Source organism: Spermophilus citellus, assembly GCF_964194105.1.
Source record: "Spermophilus citellus genome assembly, chromosome: 16".
Classification (NCBI taxonomy): Eukaryota; Metazoa; Chordata; class Mammalia; order Rodentia; family Sciuridae; genus Spermophilus; species Spermophilus citellus.
The window spans coordinates 33190425-33213926 of record NC_138196.1 but is presented as its reverse complement, the minus strand read 5'-3'; the positions used below and the strand labels follow the sequence as shown (position 1 = coordinate 33213926).

At 47.6% G+C, this 23502-nt stretch overlaps 1 long non-coding RNA gene across 1 annotated transcript in view; it reads left to right on the top strand.

Annotated features, from left to right (window-relative positions):
- Window positions 1-11619: 11619 nt before the first annotated feature.
- Window positions 11620-23502, top strand: part of LOC308635253 — a 171776-nt gene continuing 159893 nt past the window's right edge. The window contains exon 1 of the long non-coding RNA XR_014019173.1: window positions 11620-11785. This is a non-coding gene — a long non-coding RNA (uncharacterized lncRNA). The remainder of the gene's footprint in view (window positions 11786-23502) is intronic.

Below are 23502 nucleotides of genomic sequence, written 5' to 3'. Positions count from 1 at the left end.
ATTGAGTTTTTCCCCTGTTCTGCTTGATATTTCTGCCAAAGCAAGAAAAATCCTCGTTGAAGTCTAGCAGGAAATCCAATAAAAATTCTTCAAAAGATGGGCTTGACATTGAAAAACAGCAAAATTATAAAATAGGCCTTAGAAAAGAGAGAGGAGAGTTATTATATCTGGCACCAAGCAAAAGCCCCGAGACCCCGTCCAAATGAGCCATCACAGATTGAAAGTGTTTAGCTTCCCGTTGATTAAATATGGAGAAGGACCCAGGGCCTGCCAAGCCTCGGGGATCCAAAGTTTGTTTTCAGTCAGAATGTGTTTTCAGTCAATGGAAAAAATGGTCGGCCTGCGCTGGGCTATGTAACCGAGAAGCCCCAGGTTTGGAGTGAATAATGGCTGTGAAGCAGAAAACCATGAGGGTTGTTAATCATCCCTCCCAGGCCCCTGTAATTTAACTCAGCGACTCCTTCGACTTGGAACGCTCTCCCCACCCCCTTGCCTCCTTCTCCCTGAGTTCATTTTGCTCCAGGGAGGAGAGAGGAGTCCTTCTGAAGGTCCTCTGCATTTCAGTTCTTAAATCTACCCCCTCCCCAGCCCTTTCCCTATCGTGTCCCCATCATCCGTGGCTCTGAACATCCCAGGATGTGGGAACAGAGAGCAGAGAACCCATGCTGTTCTTTCAGAAAAATTTGCTTTGTCCCATGAGCTTCCTGAAAGTGAGACCTGGAAAAATCTCGACCTCTGCCGATTGCCTTTGTGGGTTGGGCTGTCTTACAGAGGTGTTTACTGACATTTAAAAAACAGTTATCTTTTTCCCACCTTAACAGTTTCCTTTTTTCCTGGGTCACATTGACCGTACATTATTCCCTTGGGATTAAGAGTATAGGAAGTCTGGTTTCTGCTGTCTGTAAAGTCCCCATAAATGAGGCTTCTGAGATGGAGTGAGTGACAGGGAGAAGAGAGAAAAGGGTGAATGGGGTGGGGGGACAGAGAGAGAGAGAGAGAGAGAGAGAGAGAGAGAGAGAGAGAGAGAGAGAGAGAGATATTGGAGGGGAACATGTGGCCTATGAGATAGAGCTGGAACTCTGAGGTAGGCCAAACCTCCTTTTCTGTCAAATGCAAACCCTATTCTACTCTTCCGCTTTCCCAGCCACCTATGCTGCCACCTTCTTTTTCTGGTGGGTTGGGGGGTGGTTACGGGGGATTGAACTTGGGGCACTTGACCACTGAGCCACATCCCCAGCCCTATTTCGTATTTTATTTAGAGACAGGGTCTCACTGAGTTGCTTAGCACCTCACTGTTGCTGAGGCTGGCTTTGAACTTGCGATCCTCCTGCCTCAGCCTTCGGGCCGATGGCATTACAGGCTTGTGCCCCTGCGCCAGGCCTCTCCATGCTTTCTTCTTGAGTCAAGTTTTGACCAGCATTAGCAGCACCAGGGGAATGAGGTTGCTGGTGTGAATCTCCTCTTTCTTGTCCTGCCCTAATGGGTATATGGTGGCTTCATTGAAACTATTGGTTTCATTGGCTTCAGGCCTCTATGCAATCACCTCCCCAGATAACTGCTATTGACGGGTCACATTTCACTAAAGTCTAGTTAAAATTGCAGGAGTAGGACCTAGTGAGCATTCTTTTGGTCTGCTGTTTGTTTCAGAATGGTGGTTGGCCTGAGCCGCAGCTCAATCTCCAAGTACAGAGAGGGCTTGATACCTTTCAGCTGGGCACCAAGATTTGGTTGCAGGAAGTCACTTCAACCAAATAGTTTTTTTTTTTTTTTTTGAGGACTAGGCAAATAAACGGAAGAAAATGAGTAAATAAGTGGCTTTAAAATTATGACATGGGAAATGCTCAGCGGTTGAGTGGAAACAGATTCTTCTGTAAGGAGAGCAAGTCTCTGGCAGCTCAGCTGTAGGGACATGAGCCCAATCAGCAAATACTCTGAGTGACCAATGATGCTGAGAAGTGAAAAGGAGATAGCTCCACAGGCTAGATGGTCCCAAAGAGCAGCTAGAGGAATTCTGGGAAGGGAGGAAGTCAAAGGAAAAAAAGCTGTGGGTAGGTTGGTGTGTGTGTGTGTGTGTGTGTGTGTGTGTGTGTGTGTGTATGAGGGGGCGGGGAGGAGAGATATGCTTTGGATATCCATTCTAGGGGAAGGAAGAGCAAGGATTCAGAAGGAGAAGGAGAAGAAAAGGAGGAGGAGGGGAGTCCAAGTTGGTCCTCATGTATCACCCTCTACCTTCATATCATTAGAATCCTTCCTCATACCTATCATTTTTTTTTTTGAGAAATTACAGGGTGCTAGAATGTGCCAGAAGCTGTCTGTATTATGTAACCCTTTCAGTGGTTCTCTGTGGGATGCCTTAGGTCCCTTCTTCATCGTAAAGAATCTGGAATCTGGAGAGGAGAAGAGCTTATAAATGGAGGAGTCAGGATTTGAACCTGGATCTGTCCAGCCTCTTGCCCTGACCTACACAGAGAGTCTGGTGAGTTTTTGTAGGCAGTGATTCCAGGACTCAGATATTTGGAGACAACCCAGGAGGATACACATCAAAGATTCCACTTCACAGTGGAGGAAAACCAGCAGCCCCATGGGGCGGAGAGTCGGCATTTCAAACAGCAGCGAAGGCTGCTGTGCTGGGGGGCTCATGGGCAGCAGCAGGACCCAGGTTGGGAGGGTCAGTGGCAGGTCACTGTCATCATCAATCACCCCGAAGCCTTTTGTCTGCAGCGGGGAGGGAGAGGGAGCTGGCCGGGGCACCAAAGCAAAGCAGGTGGACCAATGGCATTTAAGGAATTCTGCTGGTAGGAGATGGGAAGGAGTATTTTAGAAGTTTAAGGGGAATCTTCATGGCTCGGGGAATGCCCTGGTGGGAGAAAATGTGCCGTTCCGAGATCCTGTACAGCATTCCCATCACAGGCTGGTCCATCCCAATGCTCAGTTGCTTCTGGCACTGGGGCTCTTATAGACCTATCCATCCATTCTGAATGCCTCATTGGACCACACCAGCTACTGTTCTAGAAGGTACCAAGAAATGCATCAAAAATTTTTATAACAAGTTTTTAAAATCTGGTATATTAAACACTTACAGATCTCAAATTCTTTTCCCCCGAAATATGTTATTTTATTTGCACTCTGAGAAACCTATAGTCCAATAAGGGAGGATATGGACATGGAGAATAACGTAGGCACCTGCCAGGCACTGTTTCAAATAGTTGTACGTCTTCATAATGGCAATGCTAACGATGGCTGAGGTAGGAACTCCTGTTATCCCTCCTTTTCACAAGAATGAACCAAAATACAGAGTGGGTTAAGTCATTTGTCTGAGGCTATATGACCAGTGAGTGGTGTAGGGTCAGGATTGTAGAGAAGGCAGCAGTGGAGTGGGATGTATTCAAGAGTAGGGAGAAGCTGAAGTGAGCAGGCTGGGCTCAGACAGTGGTCAGGGAGCTGGGCATAAGGACAGGAGGCCTCTGGAGAGGAGGCTTTGGAGAGAGTGGAGGACTTGAGGTGAGTTATACAGGCACCTTCTTGAGGCCGGGCTGAGGGTCAGACCCATCCTGGGATCTTTTGGAGAGAGAGAGTGAATCTGACGAGAGTGAGGTGGTCTTCAGTGGGCAGTAAGGACACAGGTCTGTGGGCAGGCAGGTCCTGAAAGCCAGGGGAAGATTTAGTTTGTACCCTGGGAGGGGGTAGGGTTCTCCGGGCATTCTGAGCCATAGCTGGCACAGCATAAATCACCAGGAGACTAGCTGCCAGGCCTGGCTCTGCCTTGAGGCCTCTCTCTCAAGGTCACTCAGCTAATTCATGTCTCTGGATTCCAGCTATCTTATTTTTTTTTTTTAAATAAAGGAATTAGGCTGGATGCTGTCCCCTGCCTATAGAGTTCTGTGGTAAGAGCCAAAGAGGAGAATCAGGCAGGGTTTTGAAAAGAGGTTGGGTGTGGAAGAAACTAAAGATAATGAAACCTTGGAATCAGAATTAAGGCGATCTTAGATACCTTCTCCCTACTCTGTTTTGTAAGTGGGGAAACTGAGGCCCAGAAAGGGCAAATGATCTCTCCAAGCCACACAGCTTATTATTGGGAGAGCTGAGGCCTTAATCCAGGCTCAGGCCCCAGGGCCTGCTCCCCTGCAGGTAGGGGCCGTTGAAAGAACTTTGCTCAAGAGTAGGCTGAAAGCAGTCAGAGCTGGAAGGCTCACAGGACAGTGCTACCAGTATTCATTCTTACTGCATTTTGCCAGCATTGGCTGGGTAACGGTCTCCAGAGGAGCATGGCTAGGCATTGGCATCTCAGAACCACCAATCCGTGGGTTCCAGTCCTAGCTCTGCCCTGGTGAGGCCTGACTCTGTAGGAATATGCTGCTACACTCATCTGTAAAATGGCAGGCCTGTCCCTGCTCATCGCTGTGAGCTGAGGCTATAATGTCCTGGGAGCCATCTGCAGGGGAAATTGAAGTCTGAGGTAGGACCGAAGCCAATGGCCAGTGTGGTGGCAGATCCCCAGGACCTGGGCTCCTCTTTTGTTTTTCTGGGCCCAGAGCCCTGCTCCTCACACCTCCTGTGGCCTGGAGTGAAGGAGCAGGGTGTGCTGGCCTGGGGCTCCAGGGCTGGGTGGAGGGGGTGAGGCTGGAAGTATTGCCTGAGCCCTGACACTTGTATGAACCTCCCTCCCAGGTTCCTATTCACACTCCATGTCAAAGGAGGCTGGTAAAAGTTAACAGGCCTCCCTGCCTCCAGGAGATCAGAAAGACAACTGGAGCTTCCTGGGGTCAGGAAGAGGTCACTGAGACCTGCCTGACCAGGCAGTCTTGAGCTGACCCTGATTTAGAATCCTGCTCTCTACCTGAATCCAGAACCCAGAGCACCTTCCAAGGCAGCTGACCTGAGTCCCCATTTCTCTAAAGGCACCTGAGAAGGTGTCCTGGGCCTTTCTTACAGGGCCCCTTCTCTGTTGGGCCCAACATTTCCCCCCCAGCCCTGGGCCCAGGGGTGTGTGGAGGGGAAGAAGTCCAAGAGGGAGTGAGTGGGATCCAGAGTGGAATGACTCTGAATGACATGTAGGGGAGAAGCTGCGTCTGGGCTGGGCCTGGCCAGGTGTGACCCTAGTCCCTGACCCCTGGTGGCCCAGAGGGGGAGGAGGTGAGGGATGGGGATTGGGAGGAGGCTGTTGGCTAACATTTACCAGGACCTTTGAAGATGTAAATGCTTCCCCTGCTGGGATTGATGGGGTCAGAGTTCACAGGCAGGGTTGCCTGGTTCTCCAAGTGGGCTGGAGATCTTTCAGACAGATGGGCAAGGGTCCCCCTCGAGGCAAAGGGCTCATGGGAAATGCTATTTCTGTTGCTCTTTTGGGATCAGGCCCAGTAACCTGGAGGCTGTAAGACCAGCTGATGGAAGTTGTTTTTGTCAACCACTCACACGTTGCTTGGGTGTGTTTTCCAGGTTGTATTTGGTCCCCTGAAAATCAATCTGTGGACCATCTGGGAGAGCTTCCATCTCCTGACTCTGCCTGACTTGAAGCTTTTTGTGTACCCATATTAGATTGTCTGCGGTCTCCTGTCACACCATGCTCTTTCCTGCCTGGCATCCCTCCTGAGCTGTTTACTCTGCGGGCTTGTCCTTTTCACCTCCTTAACATAAAAAACTCCTATTCACCTTTCTACATCACCTCTTCCAGGAAGCCTTCTTGGAATGGCACCTGCCCCTCTCCTGCAACAGTCAACAGCTCATGCACTCAACTAATATTTATGAACTGGGTGCCAGGCCTGGTTCTACTGGAAACATATCAGGGCATACAGCAGATCAAAATCCTTCCCTCAAGGAATTTATGTTCTAGAAGGTATTGATAACTAACATTTATATAATCCTTTTTGAAAAGCTTTATATGCATTAACAAATTTAATCTTTAGAACTTCCCTATAAGGTAGGTCAATTTATTTTCCACATTTCGATAAATGAAGTTACACACCTGATAAGGGTCATATTTAATTTAATTTAATTTAATTTAATCCTTACCACAGGATTATGAGATTGATGCCATTTTCCTCATTTTACAGATGAGGAACCAAGACTGAAGGGGCTAAGTATTGGTCAAGGTCATCTAGCCAGTAAGAGCAGTACCAAGTAGATAACTGCAAGCCTGGGAAGGCCTAGATTGCCTCCCTGTAATACTATTACTCTGTTTCTGTGTTGAAGCATTTTCATTTCCTATTTAGATGATCTTCTCATCTTCCTCATTATCCTAGGAGTTCTCCCCAGGCAGTAATTTGGCTTATTTATCTGTGTCTCTTGAACTCCCATTGTGTTGAGCACTCAATTTGCATCCAAGAATACTTGCCTATTGATTGATTGACAGCTGTATGTGGGTGGAGATGAGGAGGAGGCAGCTAGTATCTATTGCATATACTCTATGCTAGGTTGTGCACTGGTCCTTGCTAAACACTATCTCTTTTAGTCCTCAGGGTAGTCATAATGAACTAGCTTTCTCTGGGCTGGCAGCTAGTGCTTGCAAAAGATGAGATTTCATCACAGGTTTCTCTGACTCCAAAAATCCATGTCCTTTCTACACCACAGGAGGCTGCTGATGGATGGCAAGGTGGCCACTCTGGAAAGTGTTGGAGCCAAAGCCTCCTGAGCTCTTGCTGTTCCAGTCCCCACCTGGCTAGGAGAAGTGGAGAGGGGGTGGACCTTCCATTGTGAGGCTACCTCCGCAATAGATTAAAAGGCATCTGGGAAGTTGAGGCTTTGGATCCAAGCTCATTCCCACCTATCCAGATGTTTGAAGTAGTTAAAGGGCAGCAATTTGGCCCATTACAGGTGTTTAATGGATTTTTATCAATTGTTGCTGAATTGCTACTGATTTGTTCCAGGGAAGTTGCTGGATTCAGACATAACTGGCAAATATTGCACATGTTTTCCAATGAAGGAGGAGGTTTATGGCAGATTAGCCTTTAGTTTTCAGGTCTGGAGCAGATATGCAAGGGTTCTCTGTGTATATTTAGTTCCTTTGTTCAAACATCTGTTTTTCCTCCTCCTCCTCCTCCTCCTCCTCCTCCTCCTCCTCCTCCTCCTCCTCCTCCTCCTCCTCTCTCACAATTAGGAAAGGAGAACAGAATCTTCTGATTGATCTACCCATAGAGCCTTGTAGACTAGCTGGCTGGATCTATGAGTGGAAGGAATACAAGAGACCCACCCAGGGTTCCCAGCCAAGCAGAGCACTGGAACTCGTGTCTCAGGCCTCCATGTCCCCACTGTCACCAGCTGGTCATGTCAGCTTCCATGGCCCCCCATCTCCCACAGCAGACAGCCATGTCAGGTTCCCCCTCTCACTTTGGCTCATCCCCTATTTTGCTTGACTTAGAATCAAAATGCAGGAGGACTGCACCCAAACGGACTAAGCTTGCTTTAATCACTGGCAGGTAATTTGATAGATGGCTTGGCCAGCACCCACTGTAGGAATTAAGCAAAGCCTGAGTTGTGGAGACAGTGGGAAATAACCTTGAGTGACTGTGGTAAGCAGGCGGCCTCATTTCACCCGGGGGACAGCACCTGCCCCAGCTCTACAACTCAAATTGGAAGCCTGCATGCAGTGTCTGCCAGGTGGATGGGTGACATTTCTCTCCCAGCCTCTTCCTCCAAAGGCAGGACAAATGTGTCAGCAGCGGGGCCTCAGGAAGAACCAGCAGACCCTCGGCTTCCCCTCTGACTTACCTGGGGATAGGGCATCTAACTGTTGAGGAAGGAGGGACTGAAACTGTGTCCCAGGGTCCCCTCCTACCAGTTCAGGTCACATTTCCCCCAGGCCAGCCAGGTAAGCATTCCAGCAAATGAGCTCATCTGTTGGTTCCCTCATTTGTTGGGGGAACACAAGAGAAGCCAGGGCCTTTCAGCGGACGAGAGTGGCATTGTAAAATGAGTGTTTTATGGGCCACATGCAGAAACTGACCAGTTACCCAAGACTCTGCTGCTTCTGCACAGGGGCCAGTTGCAGAGGAGAAACTTCTAGGTTCTTTCATCCTGATGAGGATTGTTAGCTCTGACTTCAGATAAGCAGAAAAAACAAGCCTCAGCCCAAGTGGGAACTGGTTCTGCCCCCTCACTTTGCTTTTCTAAGTCATCAAAGCCAAGTTCCTAAGGCCTGACTGTCTCACGGTACTTTCTGATGGTTTCATTGTTTTGTTTATTGTGCCTTATGACAAGTGCTAACAGACCGCTTTCAAAGTGTGTTGATATTTCACTTGTTTTTGAATGGCCCTTCTGTTTTTCTGCATCTGGACAGCATTACAGTCTGGCCCCAGGGAACCACTGGGTTCCTATAAAAGTGTACCAGGTCCCCTTATGCGGAAAACACTGGCCATGACAAGATCAGACACCCTTCTGGGCAGGAACACACACCAGAAATGAGAGCAGAATCATGAGCGGCCTTCAGGAGCCAGGAAGGACAGGCCTGGGCTGGGAAGAGGCCAGTGGGCATTGCCAAGAGGACTGTGGGTGTTCTTTTTCTATGCATGGACATATTGTGACCTTCCCAAGGGACAAACTCTACCTAGCAGGGCGCCTAGCACTGGGCCAGGTTACTAAGTGTTTGTTGTCAGTAGACCCCCCCCCCCACCTTCTCTGTCTTCTTATTTCAGGTTGCTCATCAACCACTAGCATAGAAGGGTTCCTGAGGACTGACCAAGGAACACGAGCTGAACAGGCAGGACAATTTGGAGTTCAGGAGAGAACTGGGAGAGGCAAGCAGCCCCAGGACACCCAATCTGCAGCTCCCCATCTGCTCCCCTCCTAAGCTTTCTTGGGGGGAATCTTTTGCTATATTGCCCAAAGGACTGCAGTAGGGGAAAAGGTAGGATGGGAGTGTCCTCTTGAGAGTCTGTCTTTGGTTTTCATGGCTTTTTTTCCTTTTTACTTCTGCTCTGTCCCCACCCTCCCTCCCTAGCCCTGACACATACTGCATTGGGACAATTTAGGCTAATGCAAAACTAGGCTCAAATCAGCTTCCTCCAGTAAGAGAGAATCTGTGGATATGGATCAGGCTCAGACATAATCTGAGCAAACAACAAACCACTGGTGAGGTTACAGCTCTCATAAGCTAATTGTTTCACCTCTGAACATTCTGGCATTGCCTAACACATTAAAGATCCAAACCATAACAACATCATGGCAGGAGACCGTTGTAGAGCAATCCATTCACCTCTAGGCCAGGAAGCAACAGAGAAAAAGAAGAAGAGACTGAGGTCCAAAATCCAGGTCCCCTTTGACCAGAAGACCTCCAACTGGGCCCTATATTTAAAATTCCCACCACCTCCCAATAGTGCTAATCTGGGGACTAAGGCTTTAACCCATAGGCTTTTGGGGGAACATTTCGGATTCAAACCAAAGCAACTATCATTTTGAAAACTCTAGTATAAGCTACCCATACTTCTAAGTTTTAGTATCTGCAAACTTGTGTATGTGACTGCATTCACTTTAGCTCACTTGGGAGACCTGAGGAAGCACTCAGCAGTGCTATTTTGTTTCATTAGAACAGGAATTTCACTGGCTCTTGGTGCTAGAAGGAGACAGAAGGGGACTCTGGATCTAGGGTCAGGCTCTTTCTTACAGGCTGGGCTGCTTGACCTCAGAGAATCTGAGCATGCCCTTCACGTTCAACTTGAAGGCATGAGTGTTCCATCCGGAGGCCATTTCTTGTTGGCCAATATGATTCTCTGGTGGGGCAGAGAACATAGTGTGCCTGTGTGTGTGTGTGTGTGTGTGTGTGTGTGTGTGTGTGCGCCTGTGTGTGAGCACTTGTCGTTTTGAAAAATTTTAAACTTTATGTAGCAGTTTCTTTCCCACCAGGATCTCTCCTTGTATGAAACTTGAATTTTATAGATTTGGCTATTAATTCATCATGGGTACCACCATCAATAAATATTTATTGAGCTTTCACTGGGCATAGCATGTTGAAATAAGAACTATGTATTTAACTGAAGAGGAGTTGATAGCGGATGGGGGGTAGCAGAAGGGGCTGAAGAAATCTCTTGGATGTCTCTTCCAAAGCTGAAACTTGATGACTTTGTAACTTCAGTGACAGGGTCCACTTTGACACACGTCGGGCAGTTAGCTCAGACAAGGGAATGGGCTTTGAGAGATGCATGGGTCATGGCCAAGGTAGTCACCCTTCAGGAAAAATTACCCAGAGCCTCAACATAGTTGCCGCCAGTGGTGTGAGCCTTGGGTCCATTTGGGGATTCAGGGGTGCAAAGCGATGAAGTGAACCTCTTTGGCCTTTCCCTCATGTTGGCCTGGAGAAGTAAATATTTGCTGATTGAATGATGGTCTGCCATTTGATTCTTGGGAAAGTTTGAAGCATGCTGATGCTTTGGCAGGAGGCAACCAAACCTCCTTTTTTGCTACTTCTCAGTGGAGGCCTGATGGGAGGCCTCACATGGCGGGAACCCTGGGAGTGGTGTGGGCTGGCGGGAGGGCTGTGGAGGGAGTGCTGCATGCCTCTCAGGGAGCCCTAGTTAATCAGACCAGAAACAGCCCGCCCGCCTCAGCAGTGACTCAGGCCTCCTGAGGGGTTTTCTTCAACATTATGAAGATGAACATGGCTCTGAGAATTCCCTTTGGACCTGGGCTTCGTGCTAATTGCCTCCATATTTCTGGGAAGACGGGCAGGCCACAGTGAGAGCCTCCGGAGCAGCATGTGCGTCTGCGTCACAAGAGGACTGGACTCTAGAGGGAGTTGTGAAAAGAGGATCCGAGCCTCCAGGGGTCAAGACGCTCAGCTCCCTGTGGTGACAAGGTGGTATTATTATTATTTCCTTTGTCCAGAAGAGAAGTTGACACATAGACCTACAGAAGTTAAGTGCCCAGTTAATGCTATCAGAACAGGATCCACAGTGTCAAGGTGAAGATGAAGTCCAGATCTCCTGCCTCTCTGGTTTTTCCCCTTGCATGGTGGATGGGGCAGGGAATGAAGAATTACTGAGGATGTCTTCCTCACACCTTCTTCTAGAAGGTGGTGCTCAGTACCTCACAGGGGGATTTCCCCTGAGGTTGGACTGGCGGTCTTAGAGGGCTGGTAGAGAAGCAAGGAGCTAGAGAATCCTGCCTGTCAATCCTAGATTGACTGTGGGCTAGTTACTTCCTTGTCCAAGCCTCACTCTCCCTATCTGTAAAGTGAAGATAGTGGCCATAACTATCTCAGAAGATTTTAGGGGGCAGTAAATGAAATAATACATATAAAAGGATCTGTATTATGCTTGGAGCACAATTTAGTGATTGCTAAATATTAGGCGCCATTAAAGGGAGGCATTCTGGTGGTTAAGGATGTAGGAGCAGAGCTTGGCTGTCTGAATCCAGAAAGGTTATGGAACTTGCTAGGTCACACAGCTAAGTGAGGAGTGGAGTCAGGATGAGTGTCCTGGTCCAGCATTCTTTCTAGATCTCTCCACACTGATCTTTTGAGGAAGGGAATGGGATGGGGCTCTTCAGGCACGAGCGTTAGTCATAGGAAGTGCCTGTCTTGGGGGCTGGGGTGGTGCCACTTCCTAGTCCGCTGGGATAGCTGCCACTCAGTGAGGGACACAGCCCTGGGAGCCAGCTCTGGGTACAGCCCAGTTGCTGCTTTGTCTGACACAATCTGGGGAGTTGCCTCCAGGCGGAGCGGAAGCCACACAGGCTGGGCAGGGTGGGGGTGCCCTTGGCGCCCTGGGATCTCTGTGTGGCTTTCCATCAAGCCTCTGTTGGTGCCTGGTTCCTCCATAAAGCCATTATGTACTGGGAGAATTAATCATGCCGTTAGGTAAGCATTATGGCACTTTTATGGCAGCTTTGAAGCTAATCTGTCACTAATGCCTACTGGATTATCATGATTTCTTGCAGTTGTGATTCATTAACTCGAAGCCTAAGAGTAATTCTATTAAACATCTCCCATCCCTGTTCGCCTCAACACGTCCGTCCCTACTCTCTGCTCCATTGTGCTGCTGCAATGGCGCGACTGGCAACCTGTGTGGTCTCTGAAAAAGAAACCCCAATGAGATGGACAGGTCCCCGGGCCAGCTCGAAACTGCCCAACTACGTGTCCCTCCCCTGCTGAGTCCCTGAGAACTTGTCCTCCCTACTGCAGCTCATGCTGCCAACAAAGATTTCTGGACTTTTCAGTCAAGTTTTAGCTTTTCTCAGCAGGAGGCCACAGAGCATCTCCTGAAACTCTGTCATTACTTTTAAGAAGCGAGGAGGGAACCTTATAGACCCATGAATCTCAGAGAGGCAAGCACCTACAACTCTTACAGGTGACTGCGAGACCCTGCAGGGCCTACCTGGGGCAGAAGTGGGTTTGGCGCTGAGCAAGAAAACCAGGAACTCTGCTAAAGCAATCTGGCCCCACACTCTTCCTTCTTGCTGAAGGCTGAAAAAACTCGTGGGCGAGGAGGCAGGCAGAGGAGACGGTGAGGTAGCTGTGCCACACCATTTACTGCTGGGCCTGCCAGCATTAATAAAACTCCTTGGTGAGGTGTTTCAGCAAGAAATGGTTCTCTCAGGCTGGCTGTTCTCTGCAAAAGGTCAGCTTCGGGGCATAGTTTGACGGATGGGCTGTGAGCAGGCAGCAGAAAGAAAGCTGGGGAGAAGGGGGTGGGGGGGGTGGACTGGGAGGAAGTCAGTGGAGACCAGGAGCTCAGGCTGTGTCCTGGTGCCAGAGCAGGCTGGGGGGGACGGCATCTTGCCCCTCATTCTGTACCATCCATCAAGCCCAGCACTGAAATCTCAACAATTTGTAGCCCCCCTTGCCCCCTGCACCATGCTCAAGTGTGCACCATGCCTGACCCTTCCCGCCCTCATTCAGGCCTCTGCCGCTGGAGTTGATGGATGGCTTCTCCTCCCACCGGCTTGCCTCTCCACAGCTGGGGAAACACGCGCAGGTAGAGGTGGGGTCAAACCCGGGGCAGCCCAGTGACCCAGCCACCGGGGCCAAGGGACTCTGTGTTCCCAGCAGCAGCAGGTGATGCCAGAGGCATAGAAATAGAACCGAGAGAGGAAAGGAAAGGAGGAGATACTTCCAACTCTGTAAAGGAGAAAAGGGGGGGTTAAAAAAAACCCCAACTGAAACCAAAAAAAAAAACACCCCATTCTGCATCCTGAGGTCTTCCAAGACTTCTGAGAATCTATAACATGGTGCGATGTCTTCTGCGCACAGCGACAACGTTGTCTGCTCCTCTCCATCTGTGTTTTCTCACGCCTGTGCGCCTTAGAACCACTAAAATGAAAAACAAGTTAAAAAAAAATACATAGATGTATATAGAGCGAGACTGAGAAAGAGGACAGTACTCTGAAGCCTGTGTTTTCTTTTCTTTTCCTTCTTTATTTCTTTATTTTTTTTCTTTTTCGTTTGCCAGTGTTTGTTGTAAGAAAAAGTGTGTAAAAACAATTCTTTGACAACTGGAGTAAATATTCTCAACACATCAGCTGAGCAAGAAGTCAGGATCCAACGTTTCCATCCTTCCTCTTCCTGGGTAGAGATGATAGGAAAAGAAAGGACCTTTCAGGGGCTAGGTTGGGGCTCAGTGATAGAGCGCTTGCCTGGCATGTGTGAGGCACTGGGTTTGATTCTCAGCACCACATATAAACAAATAAAACAAATGTCCATCAGCAACTTAAAAAAAAAGGAAGGACCTTTTTCCATACCTAGATTACTCCCTGTTTCCTGTTCTAGGTGAAACTGATTCTCCCATGTGGGGGCTTATAATCTGTACCAAGGTGAGGCGGGGCAGCTGGTCCCACAATGGATGCCACATTGAGAAGCTCTCTCTGTGGGCTTAGAAGCCTTTGGAAAACAGGAAGCGAACAGTAGCCCAGACGTGGTGTGCCTGTGTGCGTGTGCTGGCGTGCATGGGAGAAGCCTGTGCCTGCTGCAGAGGGCCATCTGAGAATTCAGGTCAGCCCCCGTGAACTCCCCTGACCTGGAGGACTGGAGAAATCCACTCCCCAGCAGCCCCCTTGGCCTTGCACCCTGCAGCTGGCACACAGCAGCCCCAGACCACTTCTTTCCTGGAACTTCAGAGGCTGAGCAGGAGGGTCCAGGAGGGAGTCTCCAGGCAAGAGTCTGAGGGCCATGGAAGTTTGAATGAGTGGAAGAGAGTCAATGGGAGGAACAAGGAGGGAGAGATGGTAGATAGAGGAAGAAGTGTCTGGCGGTGGGGAGAAAGACAGGAGGAAGAAAAGAATGAGAGAAAAACAGAAACGGAGGGACTGGTAGAAAGAGAGAGGAAGAAAGCTCCCAGAGAAAGATCCAAGAGATAGATGGTCACGGGACAGGAGTCAGCAAGAAAGAGGGGAAGGCAATTTAATGAGGGCAACTTGAAGGCCAGCTTTAACCAACAGCTGGCGGGAGGCCGGGTTTGATCTCCCTGTGAGTTGGGCGGTTTGATTAATCGTGGCCTGTGGCAGAGGACGGACACCTGGCCCCGCTGCCGAGCTCTTTGATCTCCAGGATTTCTCAGGGCCGGTGGGAGGGGAGTTGCATGAATGTGTGTACTCCCAGGGCACCCAGGCCTGCTCCTGAGAAGGAAGCAGGGAGGCCAGGGAGAGCGGCCCTCAGTGGGGCTGGGAGGGCCAGGGTGGGGCGTGGGGGAAGCAGGGAAGGGCAGGGGGAACTACAAAGGGCATGGGGCTCCTGGAGATGTGAGGCCTGCGGGAACAAAGGCCCTGAGGGAGAGGTTTGCTAGGGAAAGGAGGGAGGCCATTTGTGGGGGAAAGTTCACCCATAATCTTGGGGTGATTCAGTGATGAGGAACAGCCCCCACCCTCCGCACGAGGGAATAACTGAACTTTTAAGGAGGATCGGTTGGAGAAGAAAACTACTGCACAAATTTGTGCTAAGTGGCTCGTGGCTAGAGGGCTGGCTAGTTTAATGCAGGAGCAAGCTCTTTCTGGGGGTGTGAGGAGAGGGAGGTGCAGGGCCCCTTCAAACTGGCTCCATTTTATACTTGTTGGATGGAAACAGATTTGAGAAAAGAAAGCGACATATTGCCAAAAAAAAAAAAAAAAAAAAAAAGAAGGAAAAAAGGAACTAAAACCCTAATGCCCTTAAAAAAGAAAACCAAAAAAAAAAAAAAAAAGTCATAAATTATGCCTTTGGACTAAATCCATTGGTGTCCTGCCAATTTCAAATAATAGTGTAACTTGATTAAAAAAACTTTACAGGATTTAAAGTTGCTGGCTTCTCTGACTCCTCCCTGAGACTTCTCCTTAAGTCACTGTCTACACCAGGCTAATTTGTTCCCAGATTCCTTAATCTTCTGCAAGGTGGTGATGACGTGGGTAACTTTGTAGCCATTTTTGAAGTGTTCATGATAACTTTTGCTTATGGCTCTCCCCCCATCCCTCCCCTCCAATAAATCTAGGGGCAACTTAAATCATTACCCTGAAACAGGGTATTGAAACACAGTATGCTATTGAAACTCTGTGTGTGTAGGTGTGTGTGTGTGTGTGTGTGTGTGTGTCTGTCTGTCTGTCTGTCTTGGTGTGTGCTTAGGGGTAAACTTCAAGTTTTGCCTAAAGTTGGCTGTTTTCCTTTCAGGCTGCCAAAGAGCTATTCATAACAACCTTAGATCTTAGAAAAGGTACATACGTGGAAACAATAAGAATGTCTCCCAAGAATTCAGCCAGGACACAGGATGTAGATTGTTAGGGATGCAGGTTCCAATGACTAGTAGCAAAGAAAATTCCAGAAGTGAAAGGCAAGATTTCTGGTGGGATTGGGGTTTTGATGATACATACAGTGGTCTGAGAGTCCGCTGTACCCCAGCACGAATGGCATCAGCCTTGAAGGCCTGAATTCAAATTCCATCTCCGTGACTCAGTCACAAGCTGCGTGACCTTGTGCTTGCCACCTCATATCCCCAGAGCTTCAGCTTCCTCATCTAAAAATGAGATGAATAAAAATACTTGCCTCACAGGCTCGTTGTGAGGATTAAATGCATTAGTGTATGTGAAAGCACCCTGTAAATGATGAAGCCTTCAATTAACAGTAGACATCAGAATTACTGCTTATATTACAGAAATCCAGGTCTCTTTAAACACTCCTGTTGACAGCAGGGATGTTTTAATTCCAAATGGGGTTTGCACATGGAGGGCATTAGAAAAAAGGGGCCTCATGTTACCTGCTCCCCCTGGGGCACTTGCTCTCTTATAATTATTGTTTACTAATAAGTACGGTTTGCTCATAAATGTCCCATTAAACCCCGCTGAAATCCTTCACCCGACTGACCTGGCTTTTCTGGATGCTACTAGGCAGGAGCCCTGGGAAGCTCCCCCTGGGTGGCTGGTCTTTTAGACTATGGACTGCTGCACTGGCCTTTCTTGGCAGGACACGGTCCAGTAGATCCCCAGCTGGTCAGTGGCAGCACTCTCATGTTGGTGCTCTTGCCACTCACTGTCCCCTTTCCACACCAGTTTGCTGATTTATAAGTAGAACATTGCATTCTTCCACTCTGGGCTTCCTGGAGCTTCATGGCTTTTTGCCCCTGTTTGTAAATAGTCCTCCAGTGTGGGGACACAGCTGTCATTTGCACATTGAATAGGTGGTGCCCAGAGCTCAAGGCTCTGGGTCCAAATGCCTACTTGGGCATGAGACCTTTGGGATATAAGACCTGGTATCTCTGATGCAGAGAGAATAATGCTTACCCTTCTAGGGTTGTGGTAAAAATAAAGAAAACCCGGGCTGGGGATGTGGCTCAAGCAGTGGCTCACTCGCCTGGCATGCGTGCGGCCCAGGTTCGATCCTCAGCACCACATACAAAACAAGGATGTTGTGTCCGCCGATAACTAAAAAATAAATATTAAAATTCTCTCTCTCTCTCTAAAAAAAATAAAAAATAAAGAAAACCTCTGTAAAATTCCCAACCAGTGTTTGGCATATAGTAGATGATCAATAAATGATTTTCCTTTTAGGGCTAACTGTCTTCACCCTGGCTGGATATTGAAATGACTGGGATAGGTAAAATTCTAATGCCTAAGCCCCACCTCTAGAGATTCTGATTTTGTTAGTCTGAAGTTAAAAGCTTGGTATCAATAGTGTTATAACTGTCCTCATGGATTATAACATGTAGGGTTAAGAAATACTAATGCTTCTCAAATAGGGTTTATGCCATCAGTTAGGGATCTTATGGCAATGCATGTTGAGTTAGTAAGTGTGGGGTTGAAGAATTTCTGCATTTTAAAAAATAAGTTAAAAACCTTTTTTAGTTGTAGTTGGACACAATACCTTTATTTTATTTATTTATATGTAGTGCTGAGGATCAAACCTAGTGCCTTACACGTGCTAAGCAAGCACTCTACCACTGAGACACAACCCCAGTCTGCATTTTTAACTGGCAGGCAAATACCACAATTTTATGGACCACACTTTGAGTAACAAATCTCTATGTTTTCCTAACCCTAACCCTATACCTCCATGCATCTGGAGAGCATCATGGCCCTGGATGGGAGACCCTGGGAAGTCAGTGGTTGCAGACAACTGAGAGACAATGGAGGCTTGCCTAAAGGTGACTGCCTAGTGTCAATCCTGGAAGCTGCAACACACACACACACACACACACACACACACATATACACACATACACACACACACACACATTCTTACACCCACTTACCTCCTTCTGAATCTAGTCTTGTATACCTATAAAATAGCAACCAGAAGACATTTTCCAACATTTCATTATCTTTCCAGGCTTCCTAGTTTATTCTAGAAGGTAATGAAATAAATGAAAGCATTTGCCACAGAACATTAAGGACCCAGGTCACAAGTTTGAACACCTATTTGTAATACTCAATTGGAAAAGTAATTCCTAGCCTGGGCTTGTAAATAGTCACTGCCAATATACTTACATGATCAAATGGAACCCTCATACCTGGAGTGCTAATGCAGCAAAACCCAGTGAGCCTACAAATGAACAGCTAAACCCAGGGATGCTTTGGCTGGAGGGGGAGAGAACTGACTGTGGAACAAAGGGCTTCTGATAATGGCAGAGGGTCTTCCAGACAGCACTCAGCCTGGAGGATTCTCCCCTCCCCAAGTGACAGGGATGGATATAAATTACTTACCTACACATAACATACAATATACAATTATATAAAGCACAGTTGCAGAACATGCTTAGGGGCAGGCACTTTTGTAGTGGACATTGTCAGAGTGAGTTTTTCATGGAGCAGTTTCATGCGTATGCTGTATTTCATGAATTTACAGCATATTAAGAAGAAAAAGGAATAACCAGAGAATATAGCTGAAGACTCTTCATTAAAGAAGGAACTTTGCATGGTGGAGAGTCCTTTGCAGGTGAATGATCTGCTAAGGTCCTAGAAAAGAGGAGTTTGATGTCCAACAGGTCTGAGTGTTATCAGCTACCCTGTGCAGCATGAGCTGATCAGCAAAGGCTGAATGATCCGGGCCACCCCAGAGGAAAACCCTGATGTGATCCGTATCAGAGGATTTCAGTAGTCACTCAAGGAAAAAAGACCATGTAATCAAAATCTTACCATTTGGCTGAGGGGTGGCAGTTGACACCAGAATCACACAGTAGCCATGCCTATATTTTTGACTGCACCGTTCAACTGGGCTTAAGTGAACTGTTCAGCAAACAGTATGGAGTTTTTCTCTAGTTTAGATTGGGATCTTGTGTCTCGGTCCCTTTTTGTTGTCTTTGTCAAGTCAGGTGTTGTTAGAGACAGATGTCTGGACAAGATGAACCCAGCTGTCAATCATTGTCAAGGTTCTGGCATATCCAACAGTCAGGCAAGTGGCCGCTTTCACTGACAGCTTCCTGAGGCTTATTCTTGCCTTGAGGTGCCACCCATTCCCAGCAAAATAAAAAGGAACACCATGCAAGCCTCCTTCAGCTTGCCGGAGCACATCCACCTCGGAGAGGTCTGGGGCCTGTGTGCATGCAAAAATTGACATGTGCCATTCCGGAAATCTTGTTTTATTGCTTCTTTCCCTTCCAACAGTCCCCCTCCTCTGCCACCTCCTTTGGAATCCTAGTTCCAGATGTGACTCTCTCTGTTTCCTTTGGCTGGAAGTTTGCTGTTTTCCCATAACCCAGTCGGGTTGCCTGTTAGAGAAACCAAAAAAACTCCAACTTTCTGGGAAGACATCTAATTAAATTCCCAAAGAGGGGAGAGGAAAGCCCCCCTCTGAAATAGACAGATACAACCTCATAATACATAATCATCACAGAAGAGAAAGTGCTGGGGATAAGCCTGCGGAGCCGGTAACATGGTGTTCTGTTTCTTAATGTCCTCTGCAAATAAGCTGGCCCTGGGTTTAAAATAGCCCTCTGGTAAAAGCAACTATTTAAAGAGTATTGGGGTCTGAGAAATGCAAAACAAAGTGTTGTTGATTAAAAACACATGGTTTGTTCTCGAGACTCGAGTAGCCAGCAAAATCAAATGTGACAGTGTTTTGGCTTTTTCTATCCCACAAGACATGATGGTGATTTATTAGAGTGATGTCAGCTGTGGTTAAAAAAGTTTGCTGTGTTGTCTTAATAAAAAGAGGCTTTACCTTGGAGCTGTCAAACTCCCTCTCTCCTCTGGCTGGAGGCAGTGGCAGCTGGGCCATTGGCCCTCCTGCAGGGGCTTCTCCCCAGGGGCAAACCTCTGCCTGTGGGCAGATCCAGAGGTCACAGGGCATGGTGTGCTTCCTGAGGGTGGTGCACGATGGTCCTTGAAGGGGGTTGCAGGGGACCTTGGTTTGTTTCATTTGTGGAGTGCAGATGCTGCACCAGCTTGGAGCTGCAGCTTGGCTTGACCTGGCTGGGTGGTGCGACCTTTTGGATGGAGGGAGCCCTGGGCAAGGGGAAGAGACTCTAGCCCATGGCATGGGTGGCGGGCTTGATTATCAGCAGGGTGGAATATCTGTAGACAGATAATAGGTTGGGTTGTTAGTGGAATGCAGATGCTCCTTGACTGTACCTTGGGGAGAAGTCCCAATAAACCCCTCCTAAGTGGAAAATATTGTTAAATTGAAAACACATTTACTATATCCAATCTATCCACCCTCCACTCTTTTTTTTTTTTTTGGTACCAGGATTTGAACTCAGGGGTACTTAACTACTGAGCCACATCCCCAGCCCTATTTTGTATTTTATTTAGAGATAGGGTCTCACTGAATTGCTTAGCATCTCGCTGTTTCTGAGGCTGGCTTTGAACTCACGATCCTCTTGTCTCAGCCTCCTGAGCCTCTGGGATTACAGATGTGGGTCACTGAACCCGGCTTCACCCTCCATTCTTAGCAACATAGTCTACTGTAGAGTGTAGAACATTCTCTCATGATTGCACAGCTGCCTGGGAGCTGGCGAAGGAGGATTATAGTGCCTACCACTGGCTTGGGAAAAGGTCAAAATTCAAAGTTGGAAATATGGGTTTCTACTGGATGTATTACTTTTGCAACACTGAAACATCTGTAGAAGGGAAATTCTTAGTTGAAGCTCTTTGGTTATAAGGAAGAAAAACTCCCTAATTTCAGGCAAACAAGATTTATGGAGAAGAGGCAAAATCCCATCTCACAGACAACTAAGAGACAGACCATCTGGGGAACGGAAGTGTAACCCCTAACTGAAGCTGCTTTCTCTGCCTGCCACGGAGCCATGAGGTCTCTTACCTCCCTCTCTGTTCCTGCCTCGTTCCCCTCTTGGATTCCTGGGGCAGCGGGGTAGTTAGCTATACTTTTTTTATGCCTTTGACTTGCTCTGCATCACGTGTATCTCAGTGCTACAGGGCCATATTTTTGTTTAAATACTATCATTCTCTAATTTAGTCTAATTGTCTCAATTCTGCATTCTTGAGAGAAAATCCAGTGTGCGTAACTGGACTCAGATGGGTACAACGGGTCCAGTGGGCAGCAGCTCAGGAGCCAGGGACAAGGTGGCTCCGAGGGGAGCCATCTCTCTGAGAGGGCGTGGCCAGGAGGCCCTGTTAGGCTGCACAGAGGAACTGTGTCTGTTATCAGGGAAGTGGAGGAAAGTGAGGACAGGTCTGTGTTTTTGTCCAAGGGAAAGGAATTGCTGAGAGTGTGACTCTGCTGTCACCGTGTTGCGGAGCGTCTGCCTTGATTCCCCTGGGGAAGGACATCAGTCTGCACGGAAAGATGAAGTCCCAGAGGACCCTTGAAATCTTTCCCATTGACACACCCAGAACGTGAGAAGGCAACACGATTTTATTTTTAAAATTAACTTATGGATATTTTTTTCCTGATTACAGAAGAAACATGTAAATAATGGCAAGCTACTTGGCAAACAGAAACACAAAGATGGAAGTAAAAAGCTCCAGATGATGGCTGTTAACATAGTGGTGTATTTCCTTCTATTCTTTTTTCCTTTAAGTAGTGGCTTGAGGCTATGTGAACGATCTGTGCTTAAGATCTATCCTTTTACTTTAATTATATGTCTTCAGATGCTCTAAGACTTTAGCATTGCTTTAAATTTATTCCCATAATTTTCCCTGAGCACACAGGATTGTTTTCTCCTTTGCTCTTTTACCTCTTCCTGTAGGTGGGAGCTCAAGTAGAATCGATTTTTGTTAGGACCTTGGTGCCACTACCCCACGTTTGTGCAAGTCACCATCAGCAGCCCCCCTCTGCTAAACAACAATATAACTTCAAAGGCCTGTGTTCCTGGGCCCCTTCCAAACCCATCTTCTAGGTGATCTTTTAAAGGCATGAGTCTGCTCTCATCCTTCTTTGCTGGTTATCCGTTGCATTTAGAATAAGTTAGAAAAGCCCCCGCCTGCTCACAATTTCCAACCGTACCTGCCTTCTTTCACCTTTGGACCACCTCAAAACACCAGGACAGCCTCACACGGCTCTCCAGCTGGTTTACCTGGACTCAGCCTTCAGGTCTCAGCACAGATGCTGCATCCTTGGAGAAGTCTTTTCTTGACTCTGGCCCCGTGATGGCCCTTCCATACTCCCTTGCTTTTCTTTCTTAATACTTATCACAGTGTGTAATTATATACTTATTTATTACATAATGTTTGTGTCCCTGTATCTGAGTCGGTTTTGTGTTGCTATAACACAAATACCAGACTGGATAATTTACAAAATACAGAAGTTTATTTTTCATGGTTCTGGAGATTGGGAAGTCCACTATTGAGATGTCGGCAGAGTCTGGTGAGGGCTTCATGTTGCATCATAATACAACAGAGGGCATCTCATGACAAAAGGGTGCATGAGTGTAAGAGGGCAGGAGCAAGGGCCCTGAGGAGGCTGAACTTGCTTCTGTAATAAAGCCACTCCTGACAATTAACCTAAACCTGTGATAACAATCAAACCCAGTCACCAGCCTCATGACCTGATCACCTCTTGAGAGGCCTACCATCCCTTTGAAGGGAAAGCGAGGAACAAAATATGGACAAGTGAGAAATGAAAGAGAGAGACCAGGCAGAGATACACATGAGAGTTTGTTTTTCAGAGCTGACAAATAAAGGCCATCTCTTTATAGCAGAGAGAGGCAAAACAGGATTGGGTTCTGGGACTTTTATGGGGCAGGCTCAGGAATTGGAGCCCAGGAGGTCCTCATGCAGGTGGTTAGGGGTTGGGTTGGTAGGAGGGAGTGGTGAGCCTTTCTCAAAAACGCCCTTGGGCGGGAAAGCAGAATTTTTCTTAAAATGGGTCTGTCACTTAAGGCAGCTGTCCAGATGCTAAGCAAGGACCTTATACCAGCACTCTCACAGTGTCAATTAACTCTCCATGTGATTTTTGGAGTGGGCAATCAACCATACACCCTGATGGATTTGCAGGTCCCTGAGAAAGAACAGATCTATTTTGCCAACTGCTGTACCTGACTCTTGCTGCCATCTCTGATGATTCAGCTCCTGTCCTTACCTCCCCACCTTCCAATACAGTGCCAGTCATAGATTATGTGCATATTTAACACTTGAATGAATGAATGAATCTGGTGCTTATCTAGAGCAGTTGCTTAAGTGAAGAGTCCCACCATTATAGCATGTTGGTTTCAGAGGTCTAGGGAGATAGTGTGGTTTTCTGGTAAACCTGATGTGAACAGATATTATATTTGCTGTTGTTGTTGGGTGTCCCAAAGGTGCATGGCATATAATGCTTTGTGATTGTGGTGAGGCCTCAACTTGAATTGTTGGTGCTAAGGTGCTCATGTGTGTGGGAGCCGAGCTCCTGGGCTCATGAGGAAGGCAGAGTTTCAGTGAAGAGTCTATTCCTTGGTGTGGCTTCTCTACTCTCTATTTCTCATGTCCTACAAGGAGAATTCACTCTAGAGCATTTCTGGCTTCGTCTGAGGCTCTGGAATTGAACTTCTCCATGGAAAAGAGCTCTCTGCCTCTGAATGAGCCTGGTGAACTCCTCTGGCTGTGAGATAGATTTACCTTCCTTAGGACCTTTAACTATCGATTGCCTTCTGTCCTCTGGACAAACATCAAGTTCATTCAATGGCCATTTATTGAATACTGGCATGATATACAGCAGGAGGGGTGTCAGGAACTGGGTGTAGAGAG